The 26,280-nt window shown below is 33.9% G+C and overlaps 1 protein-coding gene and 1 long non-coding RNA gene across 6 annotated transcripts in view; one reads left to right on the top strand and one right to left on the bottom strand.

The window, feature by feature from the left end:
- LOC141453476 (uncharacterized) overlaps nucleotides 1-24,181 on the top strand; it is a 52,844-nt gene extending 28,663 nt beyond the window's left edge. Inside the window, exons 3-6 of one of the 2 annotated variants that reach the window (XR_012458023.1) lie at nucleotides 13,108-13,358; nucleotides 17,518-17,682; nucleotides 19,328-19,445; nucleotides 23,592-24,181. This is a non-coding gene — a long non-coding RNA (uncharacterized lncRNA). Of the gene's footprint in view, nucleotides 1-13,107; nucleotides 13,359-17,517; nucleotides 17,683-19,327; nucleotides 19,446-19,535; nucleotides 20,345-23,591 lie in introns of those variants that run through there. The other variant, XR_012458024.1, reaches the window with a different exon arrangement.
- Nucleotides 1-26,280, bottom strand: part of Abd-B (Homeobox protein abdominal B) — a 202,489-nt gene that overhangs the window by 123,210 nt on the left and 52,999 nt on the right. The window lies entirely within an intron of this gene.

Here is a 26,280-nt window from a genome sequence, read left to right as displayed (position 1 = left end):
TTTATGAGACGTTTATAAAACACTTGTAATGGCCGTATTTAATTTGAGGGACTTCTGAAACTTAATTAATTAAAATAATATATAACTCACGCAATCAAAATGTTATAAAATTCAATTAATTACCTTTTTTCGTGTGTTTTACATTTTATTAACATATTACACTTAATTATTTTGACAATTAATATAATTTTTTTAAATTTACAGAATGGAGAGAAAAAAATATTAATAATGTGAAACAAAAGACTTTAAAATTATAAATTGCTTTGTATGTTTTGTCTGACAAATTTTTGAATGACGAGAGAACAAATTCTTTCAATTTAACCTGTAAATGATGTGAACACGACTTTCACTAAATTCTCAACGTTTCAATTCACAATTTTTGAATGACGAGAGAACAAATTCTTTCAATTTAACCTGTAAATGATGTGAACACGACTTTCACTAAATTCTCAACGTTTCAATTCACAATTTTTGAATGACGAGAGAACAAATTCTTTCAATTTAACCTGTAAATGATGTGAACACGACTTTCACTAAATTCTCAACGTTTCAATTCAAAATTTTTGAATGACGAGAGAACAAATTCTTTCAATTTAACCTGTAAATGATGTGAACACGACTTTCACTAAATTCTCAACGTTTCAATTCACAATTTTTGAATGACGAGAGAACAAATTCTTTCAATTTAACCTGTAAATGATGTGAACACGACTTTCACTAAATTCTCAACGTTTCAATTCACAATTTTTGAATGACGAGAGAACAAATTCTTTCAATTTAACCTGTAAATGATGTGAACACGACTTTCACTAAATTCTCAACGTTTCAATTCACAATTTTTGAATGACGAGAGAACAAATTCTTTCAATTTAACCTGTAAATGATGTGAACACGACTTTCACTAAATTCTCAACGTTTCAATTCACAATTTTTGAATGACGAGAGAACAAATTCTTTCAATTTAACCTGTAAATGATGTGAACACGACTTTCACTAAATTCTCAACGTTTCAATTCACAATTTTTGAATGACCAGAGAACAAATTCTTTCAATTTAACCTGTAAATGATGTGAACACGACTTTCACTAAATTCTCAACGTTTCAATTCACAATTTTTGAATGACGAGAGAACAAATTCTTTCAATTTAACCTGTAAATGATGTGAACACGAATTTCACTAAATTCTCAACGTTTCAATTCATAATTTTTGAAACTTCCAAAAGTTTGAATTATATTTAATTCTTATCGCTTAAGAGTGAATCTTCTTACCCTTTTCTACTCAGAATCGTAAAGTATGGAAAATTCTGTACGATTTCCATCCAATTTGGAAATTCTTTCTGATATAAGAGCCAATCACTGCAGAACTCGGAGGACTCCCTTTTTTTTTCAAATATCTTAAATTTAAGTGTCAAAGCATTTGGTACAGTCATAGCTTTCAATATTTATAATAAATTTCCCAAATAATAAATATTTAACACCATTAAACGACAAAATATTTTTGGTCATTAATTAATAAATAATTTATTTCAGAAGCCATTTTGATTTAACTCCGTGTTCTAATTTAAATAGTTGCATTAATTCAACTCAAATTCAGTAGCAGGCACTGAATGATTACGTTAAATTTATTTTCCTTTATATTATAAACGGAATTATAAAAAAACAATGTTCATTATTTCATTGTATTTCTCTATTTTTACGAGTAGTTTTATGGAGTTAATCGAGTTATAAAGCGAACGGTTCAATTGATATTTATTTAATATTATACAGGAGGCATGCTACTACAATAAACAGTAATGATAATTGAGAGGAAATTCTCTCTCTCCTAAAAGTGCTCTAAATAGTATTTCCCTCGGAAAAATGATTAGTGAAAAACCTGAGAAAATGAAAAACAATCTATTGATAAAAAAAAAGTGATTTTCTCTATCAAAATTTAACTTGCTGCAATTTTTTTTTTGATTACGTTGGATACTTACAAACATTTCTCGAACTTTTGGAATCTCTAAAACGGATATTTCTGGTTAAAAATCTGTAAAATGAAAATCTGCAGGACTATAATATCTTCTCTGGAATAGTAGAGTAAAAGGAAGTTAACAGACTATATAGGATGAAGTTTCAACATCTGTGTTGTAAAGCTGTTTTTTTTTTTTTCAAATTAGCATCCAACTTACTCAGCCAAATTTAAAATCTTTAAATGGAATGTGTATAATAGACAGAATAATTCTATAGTAATATCTAGAAGTTAAGGATGTAAAATTTGAGAGAATAAGTTTAGTAATAGAGTTAAAACTATCCTAGGTAAAGTAAATTAGAAGGAGAGGTGGCTTGGCCACCACTGGGCAGAGACAAGCGAAGAAGTTCTATCGCCAAGGCTGACTGCAGAATTAATTCGCCAAGGCCGTGGGGCTATAAGGATGATTATAGGCCTATTAACTGGCCACTGCAGGCTCAGAAAACACATGCATCGCATGGGCCTGGTAGATGATAGCCTCTGTAGGTTCTGTCAGGAAGAGGAGGAAACGGCACTGCACGTGTTGGTGTCAGTGTGAGGGGCTCGTATGGCTAAGGGTGTTACTTCTCGGGGTGGAAAAACCAAGGCCTGGTGAGCTTTACCCAAGAGTCGCTCTCCAGCATTAAGAGTCTGATTCAAAGGACAGGTCTGAAGGGTGAGCTTTAGAGTGAGGGGATCCACAATAGATCCAAAGGGGTCGCAGTGGCGTAGGCCTTGAGGCCGCCTTAGTCTAATCTAATCTAAAGTAAATTAGAGAAAGCGCTAGAATATTAACCTCTACTATAACTCTAGCCAAACAAACTGTAGCTAAAATGAATAATGGTAAAAAGTAAGTAGCAAATAGAGCAAAGGATTTATTGAGACTTCCAGCGATAGATCTGCTGGGTTTTCCCATTTTATTTTGGAAAATCCCTCCTTCGGGTGCCTTCTTGTTGGCTATTCGGATGCTCTGACAGGGTTCAGCTATGGCCACAAGACATGGCTAGCAAAAGAAGCTGAATTATTGTAATAGCTAGAAACTTTTCTTCAAGGTATTGCCTAAATTAGGCCCTTACAAATTAAAAGCAAATAAATTGAATGCTTTTTGGGCATTGAACTTTTGAAAAAAAAATTGTGCCAGTTAAAACAGTCTCCGTATAGTTAATGAATGTAAGGGGCGCTGGCCGCTTTAATTACATTCTTCTTTATCTAATCTTTATGATTTACATAAATTGTTACAGATGTGTTTTTATAGCTTTTTATGCTAGGTGAAACTCCTTGCAACATTTCAATTACAATAAATGATGTTAATTTTCCGAATCAATACTGGTGGTACCCAGAGTACTGCTAAACTGTTCATTAATGGAAGCCCACACGAAAAAGACGTAAAACATCAATCCACTGTGAATATATCAACAAACATTGGTCAGGAATCTATAAGAAAAAGGGGATGTAGTTATTACACATAATATGCATGATTTCTTCTGTAAGGGGCTCCGGCCGCCCTTGACTCGCGCGTACCTGGAGGAAACGGCAAGTGGCCACTCCAATCACAACTCAAGATAGTTACAACATTTATTAAAATAGAAAAACAACAAACACATTATTAACAAACACCCAAGTAATTATATCCTATGCTTCATCCCTTACATAAACCAACCCAGTTGAATTTAATACAATTATCTATCAAACCTCGCTTCTAATACATTCTAATAAGTATCCCCACACCTCAATAAGTTAAATAATTCATTCATTCTCCCACAAGTAACCCATTCAGTCTTTGCAACCACTGAGTCGACCATACTGGGGCTAAACAAATACCGCTATTAAATTACTACTGGGCTACAACTCACCAGCCACAAGCCAGCCGACGGACCTCTTCCACAGCATGGGTCTTCCTTCCGCCGGAACCACTGAGCTCACCTGCAAGACCACTGGCTCCTCCGCAAGGCGGCTGGCTCCTCCGCTGGACAACTGGCCCCTCCGCTGGACAACTGGCCCCTCCGCAAAAGTGAGAGACTGGCCAGCCAGTAGCCCAGTTTTTATATACGATACGGTGTCGACTCAGCGGTTCCTACACCTTTCGTAATTTTAATTATTGATTTTCCTCCTTGTCCTAATTCTTAAAATAAGATAATGAACCCCAGTTACAAAACAATTCAGAAAGTAAAATACCTAAATTCGATCAAATTTATTTTGTTTTAAAAACTAAGTATATTGAGATTTCATAATACTTTTAAAAAACACTGAATCCCAATGACTTTCTAACTACAAAATGTTATGAAAGCTGGACCCTTACATGAATTAAAATTATTTTCAAAAACAACTCAATATTTCGTGATATTACAAAAATTTGTAAATCGAATACCTTATAATCAAATTTTGTAATTCTAAAATGTTGCTATTAAAATTATAAAGTGAATAAAAAGTAATAGTAATGAAAGCCTAGTCGCCATACTGGAAATTAAGTTCATAATGTAATATAATGTAATTTATATATTTTTTGATTTATTGAGGTTAAAAAAAGTAGGAAAAATAAATTTCGGCCTTAGATATAATGTATAAGTTTTAACTGAGCCGTCACATAAAGAATATGTAATTGATAAGTATAAATAGGGCAAGTCCTTCAAAACTAGAAAATTATGTAGATCCTTAACGCATTTTAAAATTATTATTTTCTTATCTATAGACTCGTAAAAACATAGAATTCATATGCACCTGTCTACATGTTAAACTTTAATGATAATTACTAATATTAATAATTTTTAATTGAAAAAAATAATAATAAGAGATAATAATAATTAAGGAAAGAGCAATCAGATGTTTCTCTAAAGATAAATTTATGGAAGTGTTAGTTTTTTAAAAAAAAGAATTTATAAAAAAATAAAATGTAAGCTTGTGATTACTTTGTTAATGACGACACAATTAGGAAAGTTTCTTAATTAGGACCAAAGTCAACCATTAACGAAGTGCTTTTTATAAAAGCTCACGCTGAGTGCATTTTTATAGCTCTTTCTCGTAAATTAACTCTTTTAATGGAAAAATGGAATATTTTTATAAATAAAATGGAATATGTTCATACTAAGCTCCAAAATTAGAAAACAAGTTTCTACCTAGCAGAATTCTCCTAAATGTGAGCCAAAGAAACATTGTTGCGATTTTTAAGAGGCTAAAGTTAATTTTTTTCTAAAAAGATTGTGCTTGCAGGTTTGTGTTAATCGAAGTTTGGCGTCACAGGTGTCCTATAATTAAATGTTAACTGAACAAAAGAAGTTTTGAAATCTAACATAAGTTTTGTCAAACAGACGATTCAAATTTCTAGACTAGATTTCTCGACAAACGAGCGAAACTTTCCTTAAACAACGAACAATTTATCTAGATCTGGATTCTCGAACCTGCCTGGACTTACGGCATGGAAGCTTTTAGTCTCAAAGCTTCCAGCATCTACAGAATCAAATCTTTTCAATATAAAAACGCTCCGAAGAATCGCTGATGCCCTATACTTTGTTTCTAAATCTACCCTTGTTCCTTATGTTTTCTGAAGCTGCTAGATCCTTTTACGCCATATTTTACGCCTCAATTTCCTCATATCCTGCCCCTCTAGTTTCCCAACTTAGGGCGTTACCAATAAATCCTCTAGGTCACTTGAAGCGCCGGAAGCCACGTGATTTTCTTAATGAAGTAACTGCCAGTGCAAAATAGTGAACTGTACCTCTTTGGGAGACTCACCAACGGGTGGATCCTCCCCTCAAGCTACTCACGAACTTATACATATGTATCATATTGCATCTGCTTCACGTGTTGCAGAGATATACAGCAGTTGTGAAAATAAATAAAAGAAAAAATTACTGGTCATAATATGATACTTTAATTTAGGCTAACCGTGTCACAATATTTATGTTCAATGTACAACAGAACTGAGAAAGCAGACGCATTTCATTTCATGGCATCATATCCGATAATGGCTGAGTTTAGAGTGCGGTGTATCAGCTAGAAGATATTACAAAGATTTAAATTTAAATTTTGAGTATTTAAACGAGTAAAAATTGGAGTAAACTAAAAAAAAGTTTATAACTGATTTTACCTTGCACCGAAATCTTCTAGTTCCCTATGTTTCTACAGCTACAAGATTCCGCCTTACCAAATACAGAGTCTTTATTTTAGATAGCTTTAATTATTAAATATAATTAGAAATTACAAGATTGGGTATGCTTTAATTTACATTCGTCCTTTTTTGTCGTTTATATAGTTTTTTAATTAAAGCATTATTATTAGGCATTTTATTGGTCTTAGCTTTAGATTTTGTTTGATAATTAGTACAAAAAATTAATTATAGTAAATTATGTTGGCTAGTCGCCTCCGTCCTGGACATTGTTGGACGTAGTCTGCTTAAAAAATAGGCATTACTTTACTCTTTTTTTTATTTGAAGTCTGAAGAAAATAATTTGGTTAGAGCAGTAAGAGAAAAATTAAGAGAATTTTCTCATCAAATTTCTATTTTTATCTATAGAAAAATATACGAGGTGTGTTCAAAAAGTAACGGGAATTTTCGTTTTTTGAAAAAAATATTTATTTATTCATCTACATTAATATTGTCGCCTTCAAAGTAGTCCCCTTCGCATACAATACACTTGTGCCAGCGCTTTTTCCAATCCTCGAAACACTTCTGAAACTCGATCTTTGTGATAGCTTTCAGCTCTTTCAGCGATTCGCTTTTAATGTCATCTATGCTTGTAAAACGACGGCCTTTTAATGTTCTCTTTATGTTTGGAAATAGAAAAAAGTCACATGGAGCCATGTCTGGCGAATATGGAGGCTGGGGCATCGTTAAAGTTTTGTTTTTGGCCAAAAATTCACGAACAAGCAATGAAGTGTGAGCAGGTGCATTATCGTGGTGCAAAATCCATGAATTGTTTTGCCACAAATCCGGGCGTTTTTTTCGGATTGCTTCACGCAAACGGCGTTGAACTTGTAGGTAGTACTCCTTATTGATTGTTTGACCTTGTGGCAAGAATTCATGATGCACTATGCCATTAAAATCGAAGAACACAGTGAGCATAACCTTCACATTCGACCGCACTTGTCGAGCCTTTTTCGGTCTTGGCGATCCAGAATGCCTCCACTGGGACGATTGAGCCTTAGTTTCGACATCATATCCGTAAACCCATGTTTCGTCACCTGTTATAACACGTTTCAGTAGATCCGCATCGTTGTCGACTTCATTGAGTGACTCTTGAGCAACTTCCATTCTCCGCTGTTTTTGTTCGAAATTCAACAATTTTGGAACAAATTTTGCTGCCACACGTTTCATACCCAAAACATCCGAAAAAATTTCATGGCATGAGCCAATTGATATGGCAACATCATCAGCGACTTCTCTGATTGTGATTCGGCGATCGTTCATAACCATTTCTTTCACTTTTTTCACGTTTTCATCGGTTGTTGATGTGCTTGGACGTCCAGGTCGTTCGTCATCTTCAACGTTTTCGCGGCCATCTTGGAAACGCTTATACCACTCGTAAATCCTTGTTTTACTCATAGCAGACTCACCATATGCCTTTATTAACATTTCACACACTTTATTTCATTTTTTACGCAAAATTTAATACAAATTCTTTGATCCATTTTTTTTAACAAACAAAAATCGCCAAGCTCGAAAAACACGTCTAACCTTAACGGCTGCCACTTAAGAAGTAAACAATGAATATTACTGAAAATTTTATTTTATTTTAGGGGCATGTGTACCAACATAATAAAAAAAAAAAAATTTACAATCAGACTCTCCAAACCCGCGAAATTTAAAAATTCCCGTTACTTTTTGAACACACCTCGTATAAATAATACCAACGTTTAGAGTGCAGTAATATGTACCAAGTGCATACGCAGTAACGGTACCAGTAGTATACCGATAGAAAGTGCAGTTCTGTCGAAATGGCAGCCAATTATCCAATCACTAAGTTATGACCTTTTCACTAACTTTACGACCGCATTTCACCCCCTTTCCATTAAATACAACTTTGTAATTCTTTTTTTGTAGTTGAATCACCACCTTTAGTTTACATGGAGTTAATGTTACTCTACACCTGTATTCATTGCTCTTCATTAATTAAAAGGAGATTTTTCTCGTTTTGTCTTTTACATTTTTAATTTGTATTACTGTTCAGCATAAGTTCAACGGTTATTACTGGTTTTACCTTAAATTATTCAGGTTCTCCTATAAACATGCTTGCATCGACGTATAAAATCAAACGTAGTTAGAAATATTTGATTCGATTTAGGTCTAGAATTAGAAAGAACTAACCATAAACTTGTAGATTAATGTGTGCTTATTTTTATAATTTTTTCACATTAAAACTGGGCTTATTGTTTTGGTATTGCATTTGCATCAACCTTGTAAAATACTGTTATACTAAAAAACGATTACAATTATAATTTACTAGATAGTGAAATACTTGGTTTTAATTATAAAGATGAATTAGCAGAAATATATTTGATGAAAGAATATTTAAATTTAATTAACTTTCCACAGTTTACTTTATCAAAAAGAGAAATTTCTTGTAAATTTACTTATCCAGTAACTTTCTTCATTCTTCCTCTTACTCTCTCCATTTTGAAAGTATTCTTCGGTCCAAGATGTTATTTTCATTATTTGACAGAGGGGAGAGAAACGCTATCAAGTCCAAAGCCAATTAACAAAAAGATGCTAGTCTAGATGAAAATCTAGTCTGCTGTCAAAGTAATCGAGCAACCATCTTAAACGTGAATCAGCGTACAAATATTGCTAAATTTAACCTCCTCGCATTCTAAAACAATTGGATTAGATAGTAGCTTCCAATCCTCTTCAGATAAAATCCAGCTTGAGTCCAATTTTGTTTACATGTTTTCTTAAACCACAATCTCCAGTTCATAACAAGAGAGGTACTTGACAGAATTCATAGTGTAACTTTAACAATCTTGGACGTAGCTTGTCAGATTCTATCAGGAAGAAGAGAAACTGCTCTGGGTCAGTATAAAGGACTAGCTTGGCTCAGGGTTTGGCTCTGTTTGGAGATGAAAAATATACATTCTACTAGCGTTCATACATTGTCCAGATGCCTCTAACCAAACTTCTAAGTCTAGTCAAGCAGACAGAACTGAGGCAGGAGCGCTAGTTTAGTTGGTGCCGCTATAGACTCTCTGGATCGCATTGGCGTAGGTTTTCTGGCCAATCCTTGCAGAATCTAATCTAACAACTATGGAAGGGCCTCGATTCAATATTTTCGGCCTAGATGTAGAATGCATTTAGAAAGATACCATTCTCAACTAACCGTTTATTAGCTGAGCTTATTTCAAAAAACGTGTTACTAACTACAGTAAGAGCTTTTTTTGATTTCTGGTCATTTTAAGTTAGTTTGAAGAGTTCCAAGTAAATCGTGTGTCCAAGTTCAGTCGGAGTTATCGTAAAATGTTAGTGCAAGGAAGTACACTCTGGTTCTATTGTAGTATCCTGGAGCATTCAGGAAGAGGAGGAGACGGCCTCTCACCTGTTGTTCGATTGTGTTGCAATCGAGCGTTTGCGCTATGAAATCTTTGGAACGCTGAGGCCGAAGGAGATAGTAGCGCAAAAAGAACTAGTAGGGAAAGTCCTCAACCTTTTTAGAAGGGGAGGTTTTAACTATTAGACTGAAAAGGGGAAGGCACAATAAGCCTCTAGTGGCTGCGGTGCCGTGGGGCGTAGGTCCCGTTTTCTAATTTCTAATCTTAATCCTGGAGCATAGAAGGAATGCCTCCTAGGTATATTTTGATACCTTTTAAAAACTTATTCATAAATTTATAAAAAATGGCCCTTCATGAAATTAATCCATACTCAGCACTGGACTGACCAAATCGTTTAAACAATGCATAGGTTTCGTTCAAGAAGAAGAAGAATAAACCTTTAATACACTAAATGTACACTAATATGTACAAATATATATATTCGAAGTATCAATGTACAGAACTTAACCTTAAAGGTTAAGGATAAGAATGCAGGGAAAAAAGGAAGGAAAAACCTGCAGCTAGTGCAGAAAGTTAGAGAAGGATGTGTTTTAGTCTTTTGCGCCTATAGGGAATAGAAAAATCTAGGAGGCATGCCGCAGCAGAGTGGATTAGGATGACAGGTTTCGTTCAAAGATCAAGATAAGGATGGATTCCAGTTATGGCGCAAAATTGTTCCAAATTTCTTAATACAGAATAAAAATTACAGTTTACTTCTTCAGCAAGTTATTCTGAATATGAAGTTTCTTAGCTATAACCTTCTTTTATTTTATTTGTGCCTTTAAAATCCATCTAAGCACATACCTCAAAAATTAGAAATGGCCTATTAAGAATTTACATTATTATAAACCAGTTTGTAGACGCTCCTATCTGAACCATGTTAAATTTGTACAATATCTCTTAAACAGTCACTTCTGCCACTAAAATATCTTTAAAGTAGTATTTTGTTTAAAAAAAAATGCAACTCTAACGTGAAATATAACGCTTATAAATAATATAGAATAATTTATTTTTTGCAACGTTACTTTTATTATTTAGTTAAATAAACCGGGAAGGCAGTAAATAAATTGTATTTATAAATATTAAAAAATAAATGAAGTCCTAAATGTAAATCCAGTGCCAAAAGTCTTGCAACAGGAATACATTTATTTTATTTATTTATTTTTTATTTTAATGCTTAATTTAAGGCGCTTCATCAGTTAAGACTGTTGGCGCCCAAAGCGTTTTTCAGTGCACTTTTTTGTTGAAATCATTTAATTTTTGTTTTGTTTTAGTTTAAAAAGTCGAAGATTTGTTTTTAATAAGGTAATTTTTTCTTAATAAACTAGCGAAGTGCCTGGAGGTTGTAAAATTATCAGAGAACATGTGAGGTACATAAAAATATATTTTTTTCTTCTTGTTTCTTGATTTAAGTGTCCTTGCAGTGCTGAGTTCTAGATTGTAATAACATGGCAGACAGATCGTCCAGATTTCTACCCGCTGACTCATCCACTTTTACACACTCTGTCTCTCGTATCTCTCATGCATCCAAAGAAAACTCAATAAAAATAGAAGAGCTTAACTAAATATACACATTAATAACTCTCAACATCTCATACCCTTTGAAATAACATCAAAACATCTTCCTTGAATTATTACTTTTTTTTTAACAAAAAAAATTGACTTTTACTTCTAAAAAAGCGATAAATTTGTTGTAACCCTACAATTAGTTGTTTAGGTCATGCAGTATTCCATTGGTAATGTTCTAATAATTATATATTAATAATTAGTGGAGAGTGGACACCTTTGAACAGTTTTAATTTCTCGTCAAATACGAGTATTTAAAACATTTATAATTGGTCATTTTCTCCATATTTGGTGGTAGACCTGATTGGCAGAGTTTCCCTTCGTTTTCATTGTTCGGTAAAGTCAGAATTGAGGAATGTTATATTTTGTAAGGGTGGAAGTAAAATTTTTGTTGCAGCTTTGGAAGTGTATTGTGAAGATTGTTGTGGACAAGGTGTAAGTATTGTTAGTCCATATTAACCATTTGGAATTCGTATTTTTAAATCTAGTATTTACAAAAGTCTATTTGCTTGCAAAAAAAAATGTTGGATATTATATTTTCTTTTATGGAAGGAGAGGGGGCACACATTTCAACATCACCTTTAAAATGTGCCCTACCGACCTGCAAGTTTGTGACTTTTCTTTTTTGTTTAATCGCAGAGAAGGGGAAAGTGGTCCGAACCTACATTAAGAAGCGCAACAAACCGAATATTTGGTTCAAACTTCCTAAACCCATCACACTTTGGGTACAACATCCCGAACCATTCTTGATTTTTGAACAAGATTTCAGTGGTTTAAAAGAGAAAGTAATGTAGTAGTGAGAGAAATAACTGATAGAAGGTAGATTCAGAGTAAAGTAATATCATTTCTTTCTATTTTATATTGTGTTCAAAGCTACCTCACCAGTGGGAGCAGATATTAACATTTGACATAACATTTTTAAATTAAAAAATTATAGATATGTATGTAAAGTACCAACTGTTTTCGTAAGATCTGTTAAGAAGACTTGAAAGTTGTAGAAAACAAAATAAAAAGGTTCAATAATACGATTCTGTGCACTCTGCAACAGAAAATGTAAATTCTGTTCAAATGTGCCCCTCTCTCCCATACTTGAAAAATAAAATGAAGGGCTATTTTTTGTGGACTTTTTTATAAAAATTTCTATTTGGAAGGATTCTATTAAATAATTCTCTCTTTTTTTGTCTCCAGGTTTTTGATTAGTAGCAAAAAAAATATACATCCGTTAGTAAAGGCTAGTTATATAAAACAATTAATCTGAAAAGGTTTGGTAAGGGCAGTTCGAATAATATGCCTTCTATATCATGGCTTACGCAAATAATATTTACATATAATTAATCTAGAGAGCGCTACGAATGATTCTTAAGGTTGAAACGACATCAGAAAGCTTAGAGAATATTTACATTGTTTGCCCTAAAAATATTAAGCGGAGAAAAGAATGATGCCAGCAACTAATTAGTAATTTCAATTATAACAGTATTTTAATGGAACCTAACGAGAGTTCAATTGAAATTATTCTTAAATTCGTTTGACAAGTGTCAGACAGCAGAAATTATCTTAGTTTAGATGGCGGTACCCTGGGAAACTAAAGAGCTCTCCCCTCTCTTCCCTCAAAAATGAGTTTAGTTTTATTTATTCTCCGTTAAAATAGACATAGTTTTTAGTAATTTAAGACTACATGAACAAGATATTGTAACTCTTCGACACACTTGAGCCTATAGTACCTAGAGCTGACCAAAACAAAACGTAGTGGAGCTTTAAAAGTTTTAACTCAGCACTTATTTTTTATGCTTGACTGTACGCAATCGCTCGTCTAGAACTGTTTAAATCTCTTTAAGTAGAATCATGCCGCCCTCAGAGGAGAACTCAATAAAATGGAAATTGTAAAATATGAAATAAAATGGGCTCTTGTAAAAGATTTATACAATTCTTTTTTCTTTTTTTGACAACTAGAAATGACTTTTGAAAGATAAAAGTAGATACTTATAAAGTAAATTTTGTTTTTAAAATTGTTTTTAATTTTTGCATTGTTTTAATTTAAGGTACAAGATTTGATGTTAATTGACGCACGGAGCTTCTAATTGATTGCCAGCTTCCAGGCTGTGTTCTCTTGGAAAGTACATCTGCTCTTCTACCGGACAATGAGCTGCTGTAGAGGCTTCCAAGAAGAAAAAAATCAAATCTTTTAGCAGCACAAACTGGACCCAGTCTCAGGAGACCTTCCATTTTATAACCGGATCTAATATATACATACATATGTTGTTCTATGTGTAAATAAATATGGAATCTAAAGGTAATTTGTATAATTTTGCAGAGTTATTCAATTACCCTAAATACATGGATAACTTGTAAAAGCTTGATTTTTTTTAGACATGGTCAAACAATACTGAACTTGCATTATGATATGTCAGAATCAGAGAAAGAAACCTCCAAATTTGTATTTATTTTTTTTTTAATTTATTTATTCTCTTTTGTTGTAAGTAATTATTTCGGTGCTCTATTCATTTTTTTTTTTATCTACGCCACCCATAAGTCATGGCAGTTCTGCCATCCGACGTCGGGCTTCCCAGTACACAAATGCTTTTTTTCTGTTGATATCGTCCGATAAAATAAGACATCTTATGTCCTCGATAGAAGGACACACGTCAAGGTGTTCGGAGGACATGTCCTCTCTTCTACACAGAGTGCCGGTCGGGTCCGCCGCCAACCCAATGCGAAATAGGTGGGCCTGCAAATAATCATGGCCCGTAAGCAGTCTGAAACAGGCCACGCCTTCCTTTCTTTTCAGATTAGGTGGAACTCGTTCACCTGGTTCAACCAATACTTGCCACCGTTTTCCATCCGCTTTTGCTTTTTGTCTGCACTTCACTTCTGTTGGAAGGCAGGCAGCAGTTATCCTTTTAAAAGCGTGCATAGAGATTGGAGCTCTATTCATAGACCGAATAGTTTATCATTGTTTTGGTGAGCTCTGTTCATAGACCGAATAGTTTATCATTGTTTTGATGAGCTCTATTCATAGACCGAATAGTTTATCATTGTTTTGATGAGCTCTATTCTTGGACCGAATAGTTTATCATTGTTTTGATGAGCTCTATTCATAGACCGAGTAGTTTATCAGTATTTCGGTGAGCTCTATTCTTAGACTAAATAGTTTATTAGTATTTTTTATTTTGTTACGGCATCCCCTTTATCATTAAATTTTTGTTTGATTTACGAAAATTAGACCCAGGGTTTTCTTTTGGCCTTCTAGAATCACTGAATCATTGAATTGGAGTTGCATGCATATGATGGATGAAATTAGCGATTTTATCGAACGCTGCGGATCTAACCAAATTTTAAATCATTATGACAATTTGTTCGGTTTTATATGTTAGTATTTATTACAGATAAGATATGTCAATTCGAGAGTATCGTTTAGTTGTTACATTTTTTGATCATATTGCTATGTTAAGTTGTTTACTTCATTTCAGGCTATGTTTGTTTAACATTTTTGCTTTTTTTTTTATCGCTGAAACAAAATTGTATTTAAGTATTGCAGTTGTTTTTTGTTATTCGTGTGGTTGCAATTAAATAATTTTACAGTTTATCTTGCTAATGTAGTTGGATGAAGTGAAATTAAAACAAAAAGTAATCTAAAATTTATCAATCAATCTTTTAATTAAACGTAAATAACAGGGACATGTTTGTGTAAAACGTTGATGACATTTTCCCCCTTCTTTACAAATAACTAGAGTGTATTTAATTTTGCCTTACAGGACTACACCCTCTGAAAAAGGCAGGAAGTGACTGTCAAACTCTTCCGCTCTCTTAGCGTATATTTCTGTCTAAACCATCAAGCAACCAAGGGGGGGACTGGAACAACTGTTTGTCTGGGTGTTCAAAGGGGTTAGGCTTTTAGTCAGCAAAACTTCTGCCAAGAGAGGAGCCTTCAAATTTAATTAAACTGGCTTGGGCGGTTATCTGAAGAACAGCTCATTCTACTCTCTTTATCTAAAAATCTACTCCACTCGCTCCTCCAGAGTATATCCTTTGCATTAAATTGCGTTCCAGGGCCTACCATTCTTTCTCAAGTTTAAACTTTTAACTAGTGACAGAGGGGCTTCTTGGTTCTTAAAGTTCTTGATGTTGGATTTGCATTGGAATTGGCCAGAGGAAATTAAAGCAAGCAAACAGCGTTAGAGTCACTAAGACTCCATTTTAGAAGGAAGAGGCGGGGCGTAGTTTCACTCTGCAGCCTCCACTTCATTAACTTTTAATTAAATACAAAAAGGATTGTTAAGGATTTCTTGGGGAGAAATAAATCCAACGCAGTGATGTCCTTAACCATAAACGAAATGAAATATCTATTAAAGATAGATTATTTTCTGATTTATAAAACAATAAAATCTATAATTTAAGTTGAGTTATAGACACTCGGTCATCAATCGTTCTGATAATTGTTTACTTAGCAAATATTTTACCCATTACTATGTTTTGGGACTCCTTGCATCGAAAAGAGTAAATAATTTCATGCTCAAACTGCATGTTTTATGGCCAGATATATTTTGTATTTTATTTAACTTTTTTTTTTAATTTATTTTGTAATTTACAATCTGTATACAGTATACAATCAGTAAATATGGAGAGAGTGATGAACTGGTGAGGGAGGAGAGCAGGAGTAGAGAAACTACCCAGCGGTAGCACTCTCTATAGGAGTAGGATGGTGTTTAGGTCTTCAGACTGCGAGGAAGTCGCGGGGCCATTGGCGATTCAGTCGGCGAGGAGTATTAGGGATGTCAGAGGAAGGAAGCGAGAGACAGTACAAGAGGATTAGAGCTAGTCGAGAGAGTAGTGTGGAATTTTTGGTGTTTAGTCTTAGCGAGTTGGTCTATGAAGGGAATGTTGAGATCGTTGTGAAGAGTGAGGTTAGTCACGTAGAAAGGAGCGTTAACTATCTGTCAGAGGAGTTTTGACTGAAATGTCTTGTACTGTCCGTACGTTTGTAGGTTTGGCTGAACCCCACAGCTCTAGTCCGTAAGTTCACATAGGTTTGACAATAGTGTTGTATATTAAGCGTTTGAATTCAATGGGTAATTTGCAGCGTCGTCCAAGTAATCTGTAAAGCATATTTTGTCATTGCTTGTCTTTTAAGTCTAGTTGTGGGTTCCACGTGAGTCATTTGTCTATGTGGAGCCCAAGGTAGCGCACCAGATCTGTACAGGGAAGAGGATTGCTGGTGAAGAGGACAGTTGGACAGGAGCCCCGCCGGAGAGTAAACGTGGCATGCTGGCATTTCTGTGGGTTCATTTAAATCCTCCACTTCTTTGCCCAGGATTCTATTTTATGTAAGTGTGTCTGTAACTTGTATGAAGCTGATGAAGGATGTGTACTTGTAGCTAATATGGCTGTGTCGTCTGCATATGTTCAGACTAGAGTAGAGTGTTGTATAGATATGGCTGATGTGTATACTGTGTAGAGAACGGGTTTATTTAACTTAAATTTAAATAATTTAATATAATTAACGCGATGATTTTTCTATTAGTTCATTTATTTTTAGTTATGTATATGCAAGTAATTTGTACGAATAGTTCTGAGGTGACAAGTGGTGGTGATAATGCAGTTATACTTTTCGTATCTGAGACTGACGTATTCGTCATTAGGGAGGAAAACACTCTTCGCTGAACCGGGACGTTTGGCCGGGAGTCTGAAGTTCATAATGTGCCATTAATTTTAAAACAATAAAATAAGAAGTAGCTACACAGATTTGGGGATCATTCACTCCCACCTCTAGGATCAGATGTACTCTGTGTTTTCTAAGGACCGAAGAAAATGCTTCAGTGATTGCGAGAAGACTCACTCATCTTTCGGGATTGTTGTGGTTATTATTCAAATATTCGATAAAATATGTTGAATATGTTGAGATTTAAGTCGATCAGTTTTGTTGTGTACTAATGTTCTTCAAATGGGAATCAATCCTGCACGAAGAATTTCCTTGCATCCAGAAATTCTTGCCCAGACTTGAGATACTAATTTAATGATTTAAAAGTATTGCAAAATTTCGCATACAATATTTACGTAATAAAAACAAACTAAGCTCTACGAAACTTACATTAACTTTTGATAAACTTTTTAAATCGATTTTAGGAAAAAAATAAATAAAAATGACCTTTTTTTTAAAAAAAAAAGACAGAAAAAATGTTGACTGATGTTTACATCAACAATTTTTATGACTAAAAATAACCCGTTCAATATGTATCGTACAACTTTACGAGCAGGTATTCTTGACAGCATCATGAACAGGGGAATAACTCTGCATACCAAATAGATGGAGAAAATTCAATTCTGTGTTACTGACACACTATAAGTTAGTGGTATTCACATTGCTAGCTATATATATGTGTGTACATACATAAGGAAATAAAAAGTTGATGTTCTATAGATTTAAAAAAACAAAAATATTGTTTGTGTTACAGAATCAAATTCACGGCAGAAGTTTGGATGTTGTATCTGAAATCTTCCATTGGCAAAACAATAAAGAGACGATATCAAGACTGCAGTGGTAGTTAATCTATAGCACTGCTTCTAAATGCTTAATCTTAAATGATTAGAAATATACTTCGAGTTAAAATTCAGCGTTGGTAATATATTGTTTTAAATTATTTATTATCAAAATTATTTGCATCATGATTGAGAAGAATTAAAATTATATAAATCTACAGGCGGAGCGTAGATTTTAAAGATTCCAATGTTAATAGCTTTAATTTTTGACCAGACCAAATTAGTTGTTATTATAAATACTTTACTAAAATTATTACTAACTGAGTCTTCTCGAACGATATTAAGAAATAAGATAGTGTATTTTCTTGTAGTAAGAACATTGATTATGGACAAGAGAACGTAGTTATAGTAATCCAATATTTATATGGTATACGAGGGTCGTTTGAAAAGTCCGTGCAAAGTCAGAGAGATAGCACTACTGGCGCGTATTGAGGTTATGTTTAGTTAGTAGCATCTCTTGGAAGAACACACACACCAAGTTTCAGCCAGATCGGTCTATTTCTTTGTGTTTGGCATTCGTTTGAATCGAGGAAGTCGAATGATTTTCAAAAAATGGACGAAAAAGAATTTCGTGTGTTGATTAAACACTACTTTATGAAAGGCAAAACGCCTCAGGAGACTAAAGAGAAGCTTGATAAACATTATGGTGACTCTGCACCTTCGATTAGAACAGTTTATAAGTGGTTTCAAAATTTTCGGAGTGGCCATATGGGCACAAGTGACGCTGAACGCCCTGTTGAGGTTACTACTCCAGAAATCATTGATAAAGTCCATGATATGGTGATGGATGACAGAAGAGTGAAGGTGCGTGAGTTTGCTAGTGCTGTGGGCATCTCGAATGAACGGGTACATAATATTTTGCATCAACATTTGGACATGACAAAGCTATCCGTAAGATGGGTGCCGCGATTGCTCACGCTTGACCAAAAACGAAATCGTGTGAAGTGTTGCAAGGACGGTTTGCAGCTGTTCCAGAAGAATCCGCAGGACTTTAAGCGTCGTTTCGTCACTGTGGATGAAACATGGATACATCACTACACTCCTGAGACCAGAGAACAATCTAAACAATGGGTTACCTAGGGGGAATCTGCGCCAAAAAAGGCGAAGACCGTTCCTTCGGCCGGAAAGATTATGGCGACTGTCTTTTGGGATTCGCAAGGAATAATCCTCATCGACTATCTGGAAAAGGGTAAAACTATTACAGGTGCATATTATTCATCGTTATTGGACCGTTTGAAAACCGAGCTGCAAGAAAAACGCCCACGATTGGCCCACAAAAAAGTCCTTTTCCATCACGACAACGCACCAGCTCACACCTCAGCAGTTGTGGTCGCAAAATTAATGGAAATAGGGTTCCAACTCGTTTCACATCCCCCCTATTCTCCAGACTTGGCTCCCTCGGACTACTATTTGTTCCCCAATATGAAGAAATGGCTGGCGGGAAAAAGATTTTATTCAAACGAGGAGGTGATTGCAGAAACGAATGGCTATTTTTCAGACTTGGACAAATCCTATTATTCGGAAGGGATCAACAAACTAGAGCAGCGTTGGACGAAGTGTATAAGCCTAAAAGGAGACTATGTTGAAAAATAAAAAAGGTTTACCCCAAAAAATTAAGTAGTTTTTATTTTTGCACGGACTTTTCAAACGACCCTCGTATAATACATAAATACATAATATTTCAATTCAATTTCATTTTTAATGTAAATCTTTGGTTTATTCTAGATGGCTGATTTGATTGAATCTTGAAGTTTCTTGGCTAATGATGAAGATGATGTAATGAAACAGTTGAATATTGAATTTTTGGTTAAATAAGTTACATTTTACAGAATGTAAGAAACAGGTACGTAAATTACCTGTATAAAAATTAATATCAGCTTGTTGACCTTTTTATGAAACATTAATGAATACATTTTCAATTGTTTTCGTACAGCATTTTTTTAAATGAAAGACTCTGGACAAGCTTTAATTTTACAAGAGTAACAGAAGAAATTTCTAATAAGCCGGTAATAAATGTAGATGGGTGCTGCAGCCAGTGTTTAGAAGTGTTTGTGCAGTTAATGATAAGGGTGCTATCAAACGAAACTGTAGCCAATCTGTAACGAAACTATGGTTTGGAAGCGTGGGTAATTAGCCAGAGTGGACTAAGAAAAGGTTGTGTAGGTGGAAAAGGGAAGTATTGGGAACAAAACTTGGACTTAGTAAAGAAGGAGCAAGATGACTATAAAGTTTGGAGACGAACTGAGAGGACGTAGAACAGTTCGGAGAGTCACACGTAGTAGCCATTATAAATCGGTAGATTGCGACTAGAGTTCCCAGGAAAGCTTTTGTTTTGACACCCTGCTGGTAAAATGCTGAGGTGAAAAGCTACAAAATTGTTGAAAGAGGTGCAGGACATTTGGAAGGTCAAAAGAGATGGAAAACTTTGGCAAGATGTAGAGATAACTGGAGAACTGTAGTGGCTGTGACAGAGTTCTTCAAGAACAATCTCAGCCATAGAGTATCAGCATTTTGGCAAACTGGTTAATAGACATCAGCTTTTAGAATCTAACGGCAAAATCACAGAATAATAATTGAATTGACTAGATTATTTTTGGTTTCTGTATAATAGCTATAAGCATACGATCTTTGAAGGAGGTTTTACATACCCTGCAATCTGAAGGCGATAAAATAGGTCTCGCGATGAATGAAAAGAAGACTAAGTATATGAGCTTAAGCCCAAATGGCAACTGTGGAGTAGCCCAAGAAAGTAGAGGGATCACTTTCGAGAAGGTGAAATCATTCGTATACTTAAGAGCTAAGGTGAACAGCGAGTACAGGATTGCACCCGAGGTGAATTGCAGGATCATGGCCAATATTAGGCTATTCCGTTCTTCTCTATTGTCACATAAAACAAAACTTAATTTATATAAGACCAATTGTGACATATTCCGCGGAAACTTGCGACCCTTTGTGAGGCGACTGTGAATCAGTTAAGAATATTTGAAAGGAAGATTTTAAGAAAGATATACGGTACCACACTGGTGGATGGGATAGTGGAAAATAAGAACGAACAATGAGCTTTATGAGATGTATCAGGAAAATGACATAGTGCAATTCATAAAGACTTCGAAGAATTGAATGGTTGTGCCATGTGGTGCGAATGCCGTACAATCGGATGCCAAAAAAAAATACTTTTCTCCAGAATGGAGGGTACAAGAGGCAAAGGGCGGCCAAGAAGGCGCTGGATGTGGAGGCTAACTTGCGGAAGCTGGGTGTGACTGATTGGAAGAGGAAGGCGCTGGACAGAGAGAGGTGGTTCGAGGTTGTCAGGGAGGCCAAGGCTCGATCAGAGCTGTAGAGCTTTTTAGTAAAGTAAAGATTATTTTCTGAAAGTTTGACCTAAATGTTATAAACATTCGAACTGAGCTTCAAAAATTACAGAGTTATTTTATGCTAATGAATTTAGCAACAATAATTTAGATACAGCGTACTGGACTCCCACGCGGAAGTCCCGGGTTCGAATCCAGCTGTTGACCCTTAAATTTTCTCTTCCTTGGAGCTTCTTGCAGCTCACTGTCCGGTGATGGACAGTGTTGTCTGTAACGAGAGAACACTGTCCGGAGGCGGTAGTGCATTAAAAGGAAGCTTTGGGCGCCAATAACCTTAGATGTTGACGCGCCTTAAATCATTTAAAAAAAAAAGTAATTATAATTATGATAATTTAGATACAATAATAGGATCAACTGCCCTGAAGGATAACGTAATAAGGAAGACAGATCAAGTCTTCTTGAGGCTAAGATACAAGAAGAGATTCTCTTCTTTGATTTTTTTAAATTTATTTAAGCAGGATCAACATCTAAATTTATTGACGTCCAGCGCCTTAAAGAAGAATATTGTTAAATCTTTAATAAATTTGTAACGAATACAATAATGATTAAATAGGAATCTACCTTTGGGTTATTTGCAAAATTGAGAGAGTTAAAGGGTGTTATTTCCTTTCAAAGATGATAACTCAGTGTAAATTAAATAACATGATTGATTTTGACTTTGATTTACAAGGAGGAGGTGGTTTATTTCTTTTAAAAGATCTAAGAATGCAATGAGTGTATGGAATCGAAATTCCATAATGAAGAAGCAAATTGAGGTTTACCCTGTGTCATAGGATGTCACAAGTGATGGAAAGACATAATAAAAATTAAATAGATAATATGAACCGATTTTTTTTTAATTAAATTAAAACTGTCCGGTAGGATAGTTGTATAAGGGTTGATCGTCAAAAAAACTGCAGGAAAAAGCGTAACGCTGAAAAACACCCAACTTTCTACAAAAAAGAAAATTCCCAATTTTTCTTTTAAATATAGGGCATATTCTCACTTATAAGTGTATTTTTTTTTAATTTTATTTTTTTCAACAACGTAGATGTATTAGATTTCTAAAATGTCATATTTAATTGCCGAAGATATGTTCTCTAAGGTTGCTACAGATCACTAATTATTCTCTTAATCAATTTGGATATCATTAAAAAAATGATCTTTATTTATACGAGTTTAATATTTTCAAAAATCCAAAAATAAACCCGTATAAAATTTATAAATAGCCATAAGAAAAATAAATGCAGCACCAAGTAGCAAGCCGTACACATAAATATAACCCACAAAAAAACACTGAAATAGAGCCTACCCATGATTCAAGTTAATTATAGATAATCTTCTATTTTTAAAGACCTTTATAACAGCCTGATAAGTATGACAATTCAGACAGCACTAATTTTCGTATCATTTAAATCAATTAAGATAAGTCTATATCTGGGGTCAACAGCTCCAGACTTCGAGAATGTTTGAAATTTACCCTAAACATATGAACATTAAAGAATATTTGGAGACATATAAAATTTAATTAAAAAAAATTATAAAACAATAATTGACAAGGGCAAAGAGCAAATGACTAGAGTTCCAATTATACAGGGTGAACCAGTAACTAATGTCCATAGATCTACTGTGTGAAGTACATCTGAAGTGGACTTCAAAGACGTATTGGCCAACTTCATATTTCCCACTGTTCTTGAGTGACGTCACTTTAATTTTTTTCCCTAAAATCATTACTTTTTTGCAATAAAAATGTTATTACTCAGAAAGTTTTAGTCCAAATTCGATTCTGATGACACGGTTAGAAAGACAGATAAATTTTCTGAAAATTGACACCACTTCGAAGCATAAGTTATTCTCCAAACAGCCTTCCTCCGAATACTGGAAAAATAAAAGTAATCGAAATTTTTAATATTAGGCCCTTACGTGATCATTATCAGACCTAGGTGCTGGCACTTTTTAGTAAAAGTTTCCTTGTTTAATGGGCTTTTTAACGGTATATCATTTACCAGGATTCCTTTTATCTTCGTATGAGAAGTTACGTTTGTTTTGCAAGAAAACGTGTAAACGGAAATATGAAGTTGGCCAATACGTCTTTGAAGTCCACTTCATTGACTCTTACAACTTTGCTAAACACTATTCTATTCCTTAAAGTCAATAAAATTCTGCTAAAAAAAAGTCTAAAATGCATCCATTTTTTCCCCCAGAAGTTGCCGAACACTCGAGAAAGTTCTTCACAATGACACAATGCGAGCGTAGATGTTTTCCCAATTTTTTTGTTTTTTGTTTTATTCCAATATAACTTCACAGATTTTTTTTTGTATTGGGACGAAACGAAACAGGTTTTGCACCTTTTTTTGGGGTACATTTTGAGCGTCACTAAGAAGGTTTGAAGTCAGTCAGGTTGTCCACGCAGAATTCTTAAAAATTGAATAACTAAATTTGCCCTTCTTAAATTTAATTTCTTTCTTTCATTACTAACATTTCTACTGAAGCAGTTTTAGATGGACTTAAATTTTACTCTAAAATGTTTATTTCTACCAAACATTCTTTCTCTAAAATTCCTCTTAAATAATATTCACACTGATTTAACTTTATTCATTTTTGTTAATTTTAAATAGTTATTTGCTTTTATTTTTCAGGATTGCTCTTAGTCTAAGAACTCAAGTCAACTTTCAGTTGCTTCAAAGAATATTAAATGAAGAGATATTGTCATTTTTTTAAGGATTCTCAATTATGAACGATTGCTTTTCAAATTAACTTCTATAGTAACACAGGTTACTTTTAAAAGTGTTGATCTAACTAAAATATGTTTGTTATTAACGAAAATTGTGATAATTATGAAGTAAATGGGAAGTCATAATTAAATTATTTTAATTCTCATATAAAATAGGAAGTCAAATTGGAAACAAGTTGTATTTCATCCAATTTTCTATTAATAAATGGATGAACAGTGTACAATGGGAGAATATAGCATTTCCAAATAAAGAAGTTTTATATGAACAGAGTTTTGTAAAAAAAAAAAGTAAAAAATATTCTACTAAAATGGCTTTGCGAGATAAGAATTGATCGGCATTTGATCATAACCTCATTGCAAGGAGACATCAAAAATTAAATAAAAACTTAGAAGACCCTTGATACAGTGTGGTCTTTCGACTCGTCAAGATATATGCAGGGTGAACCAGTAAGTATTGTCCATAGGCCCACTGTGTGAAGTACATCTAAAGTGGAGTTCAATGACGTATTGGCCAACTTCATATTTTCCTCTGTTCTTGAGTGACATCGCTTTATTTTTTTCCCCTAAAATCATTACTTTTTTCCAATAAAAATGTTATTACTCAGGAAGTTTTAGTCCGAATTCGATTCTGATGGCACGGTTAGAAAGACAGATAAATTTTCTAAAAATTGATACCATTTCGAAGCATAGGTTATTCTCCAAACAGCCTCAATCTTCCTCCGGATGCTGGAAAAATAAAAGAAGTCGACATTTTTAAGAAAACTCATTAGGCTCTTACGTGATCATTATCCGACCTAGGTGCTGGCACTTTTTATGAAAGTTTCCTTGTTTAATGGGCTTTCAAACGGTATATCATTTTCCAGGATTCCTTTTATCTTCGTATGAGAAATTACGTTTGTTTTGCAAGAAAACGTGTTCACGAGCACTCAACAGTGTTAGTTATCAAGTCGTTTAATTCATTGAAAACTCTTTTAGATGGACCAGTAGTCAATTTTAAAGTAGGCTTTCTTAAAATAAGGAAGTCAAAGGTTACAAATTGCACACAAAAAAAAAGTTGTTAAGGTTTATTCAGTCTTTTCCTTTTCAACAGTGTAGTTGTGTGTGAAATTATAATTTGGATTAAATGCAAACTATATGAATTTTTTTTTTTTATAAAAATAGCACTTGTTTGTGCAATTTGTAACCTTTGACTTCCTTATTTTAAGACAGCCTACTTTAAAGTTGACTATTGATCCATCTAAAAGAGTTTTCAATGAATTAAACCACTTAAACTTGATAAACTAACACTGTTGAGTGCTCGTGAACACGTTTTCTTGCAAAAACAAACGTAATTTCTCATACGAAGATAAAAGGAATCCTGGAAAATGATATACCGTTAGAAAGCTCATTAGACAAGGAAACTATCATAAAAAGTGCCAGCACCTAAGTCGGATAATGATCACACATAAGAGCCTAATGAGTTTTCTTAAAAATGTCGAGTACTTTTATTTTTCCAGCATCCGGAGGAAGATTGAGGCTGTTTGGAGAATAACTTATACTTCGAAATGGTATCAATTTTTAGAAAATTTATCTGTCTTTCTAACCGTGTCATCAGAATCGAATTCGGACTAAAACTTTCTGAGTAATAACATTTTTATTGGAAAAAAGTAATGATTTTAGAAAACAAAATTAAAGTGGCGTCACTCAAGAACATATGAAAATATGAAGTTGGCCAATACGTCATTGAACTCCACTTTAGATGTACTACACGCAGTAGGCCTATGGACATTACTTACTGGTTCACCCTGTATATTTGGTTATGATGTAGTTAGTTTGTAATAATTAATTACAAATTATTTCAAATGGACTAAGTATCTATTTATTTTTGGTACACTAATGGTTGTAATGGAAATTAATATTTTGCCAAAATGATTGATAAAATATTAGTTTAAAAAATGTAGGTTTTACTCCATTCCATTACTACTATTCTATTGATTCTAGAGATTGCTTCATGAAACCTATATCGTACAATTTATTGTTTTCTACACTAATAATGTAAGGGTAAACAAAAAATTGAGAATAATAGTTATTTTCTTGCGAAGTAGGTAAAAGGAAATTGTAGGCCATGTTTCACCTACTGTTCCCCGCCATTTTGTATCCTTGTTTGCTTAGGACTGTTATCTAACCATTTTTAAAGATTTCTGTCAATCTAACTTAGTAAGTAAATGGTATGCTACACTTTGTTGAATAAATCTTTTGTATTTGTAAAATGGCCATCTTAAGGGTCTGTGAAATCTAATAAATTCTATAAAAAAAATATTGATGATAATTTAATGCAGTAAAATTACTTAAATGATGTTGTTATCAAGTGTGAATAAAACACATAAGCTTTTTTAAATGTTTCGAAACGGCTGAAATTATTTTGCTGATGTACGAATGAAATGATACTTCAAATGCTACTTGCTGATTTGTTTACCTTTTGTCACTTAATCAACCCTTAAACATAACTTTTTAAACTGTAAGTTTTTGCAGAGGAGATAAACTCTAAAATACGAGGGTCGTTTGAAAAGTCCGTGCAAAGTCAGAGAGATAGCACCACTGGCGCGTATCGAGGT

The sequence above is a fragment of the Rhodnius prolixus genome, unplaced genomic scaffold, assembly GCF_049639745.1.
Source record: "Rhodnius prolixus isolate KJV_2025 unplaced genomic scaffold, Rpr scaffold_3, whole genome shotgun sequence".
Lineage (NCBI taxonomy): Eukaryota > Metazoa > Arthropoda > Insecta > Hemiptera > Reduviidae > Rhodnius > Rhodnius prolixus.
This window is presented reverse-complemented; position numbering and strand designations above follow the sequence as displayed.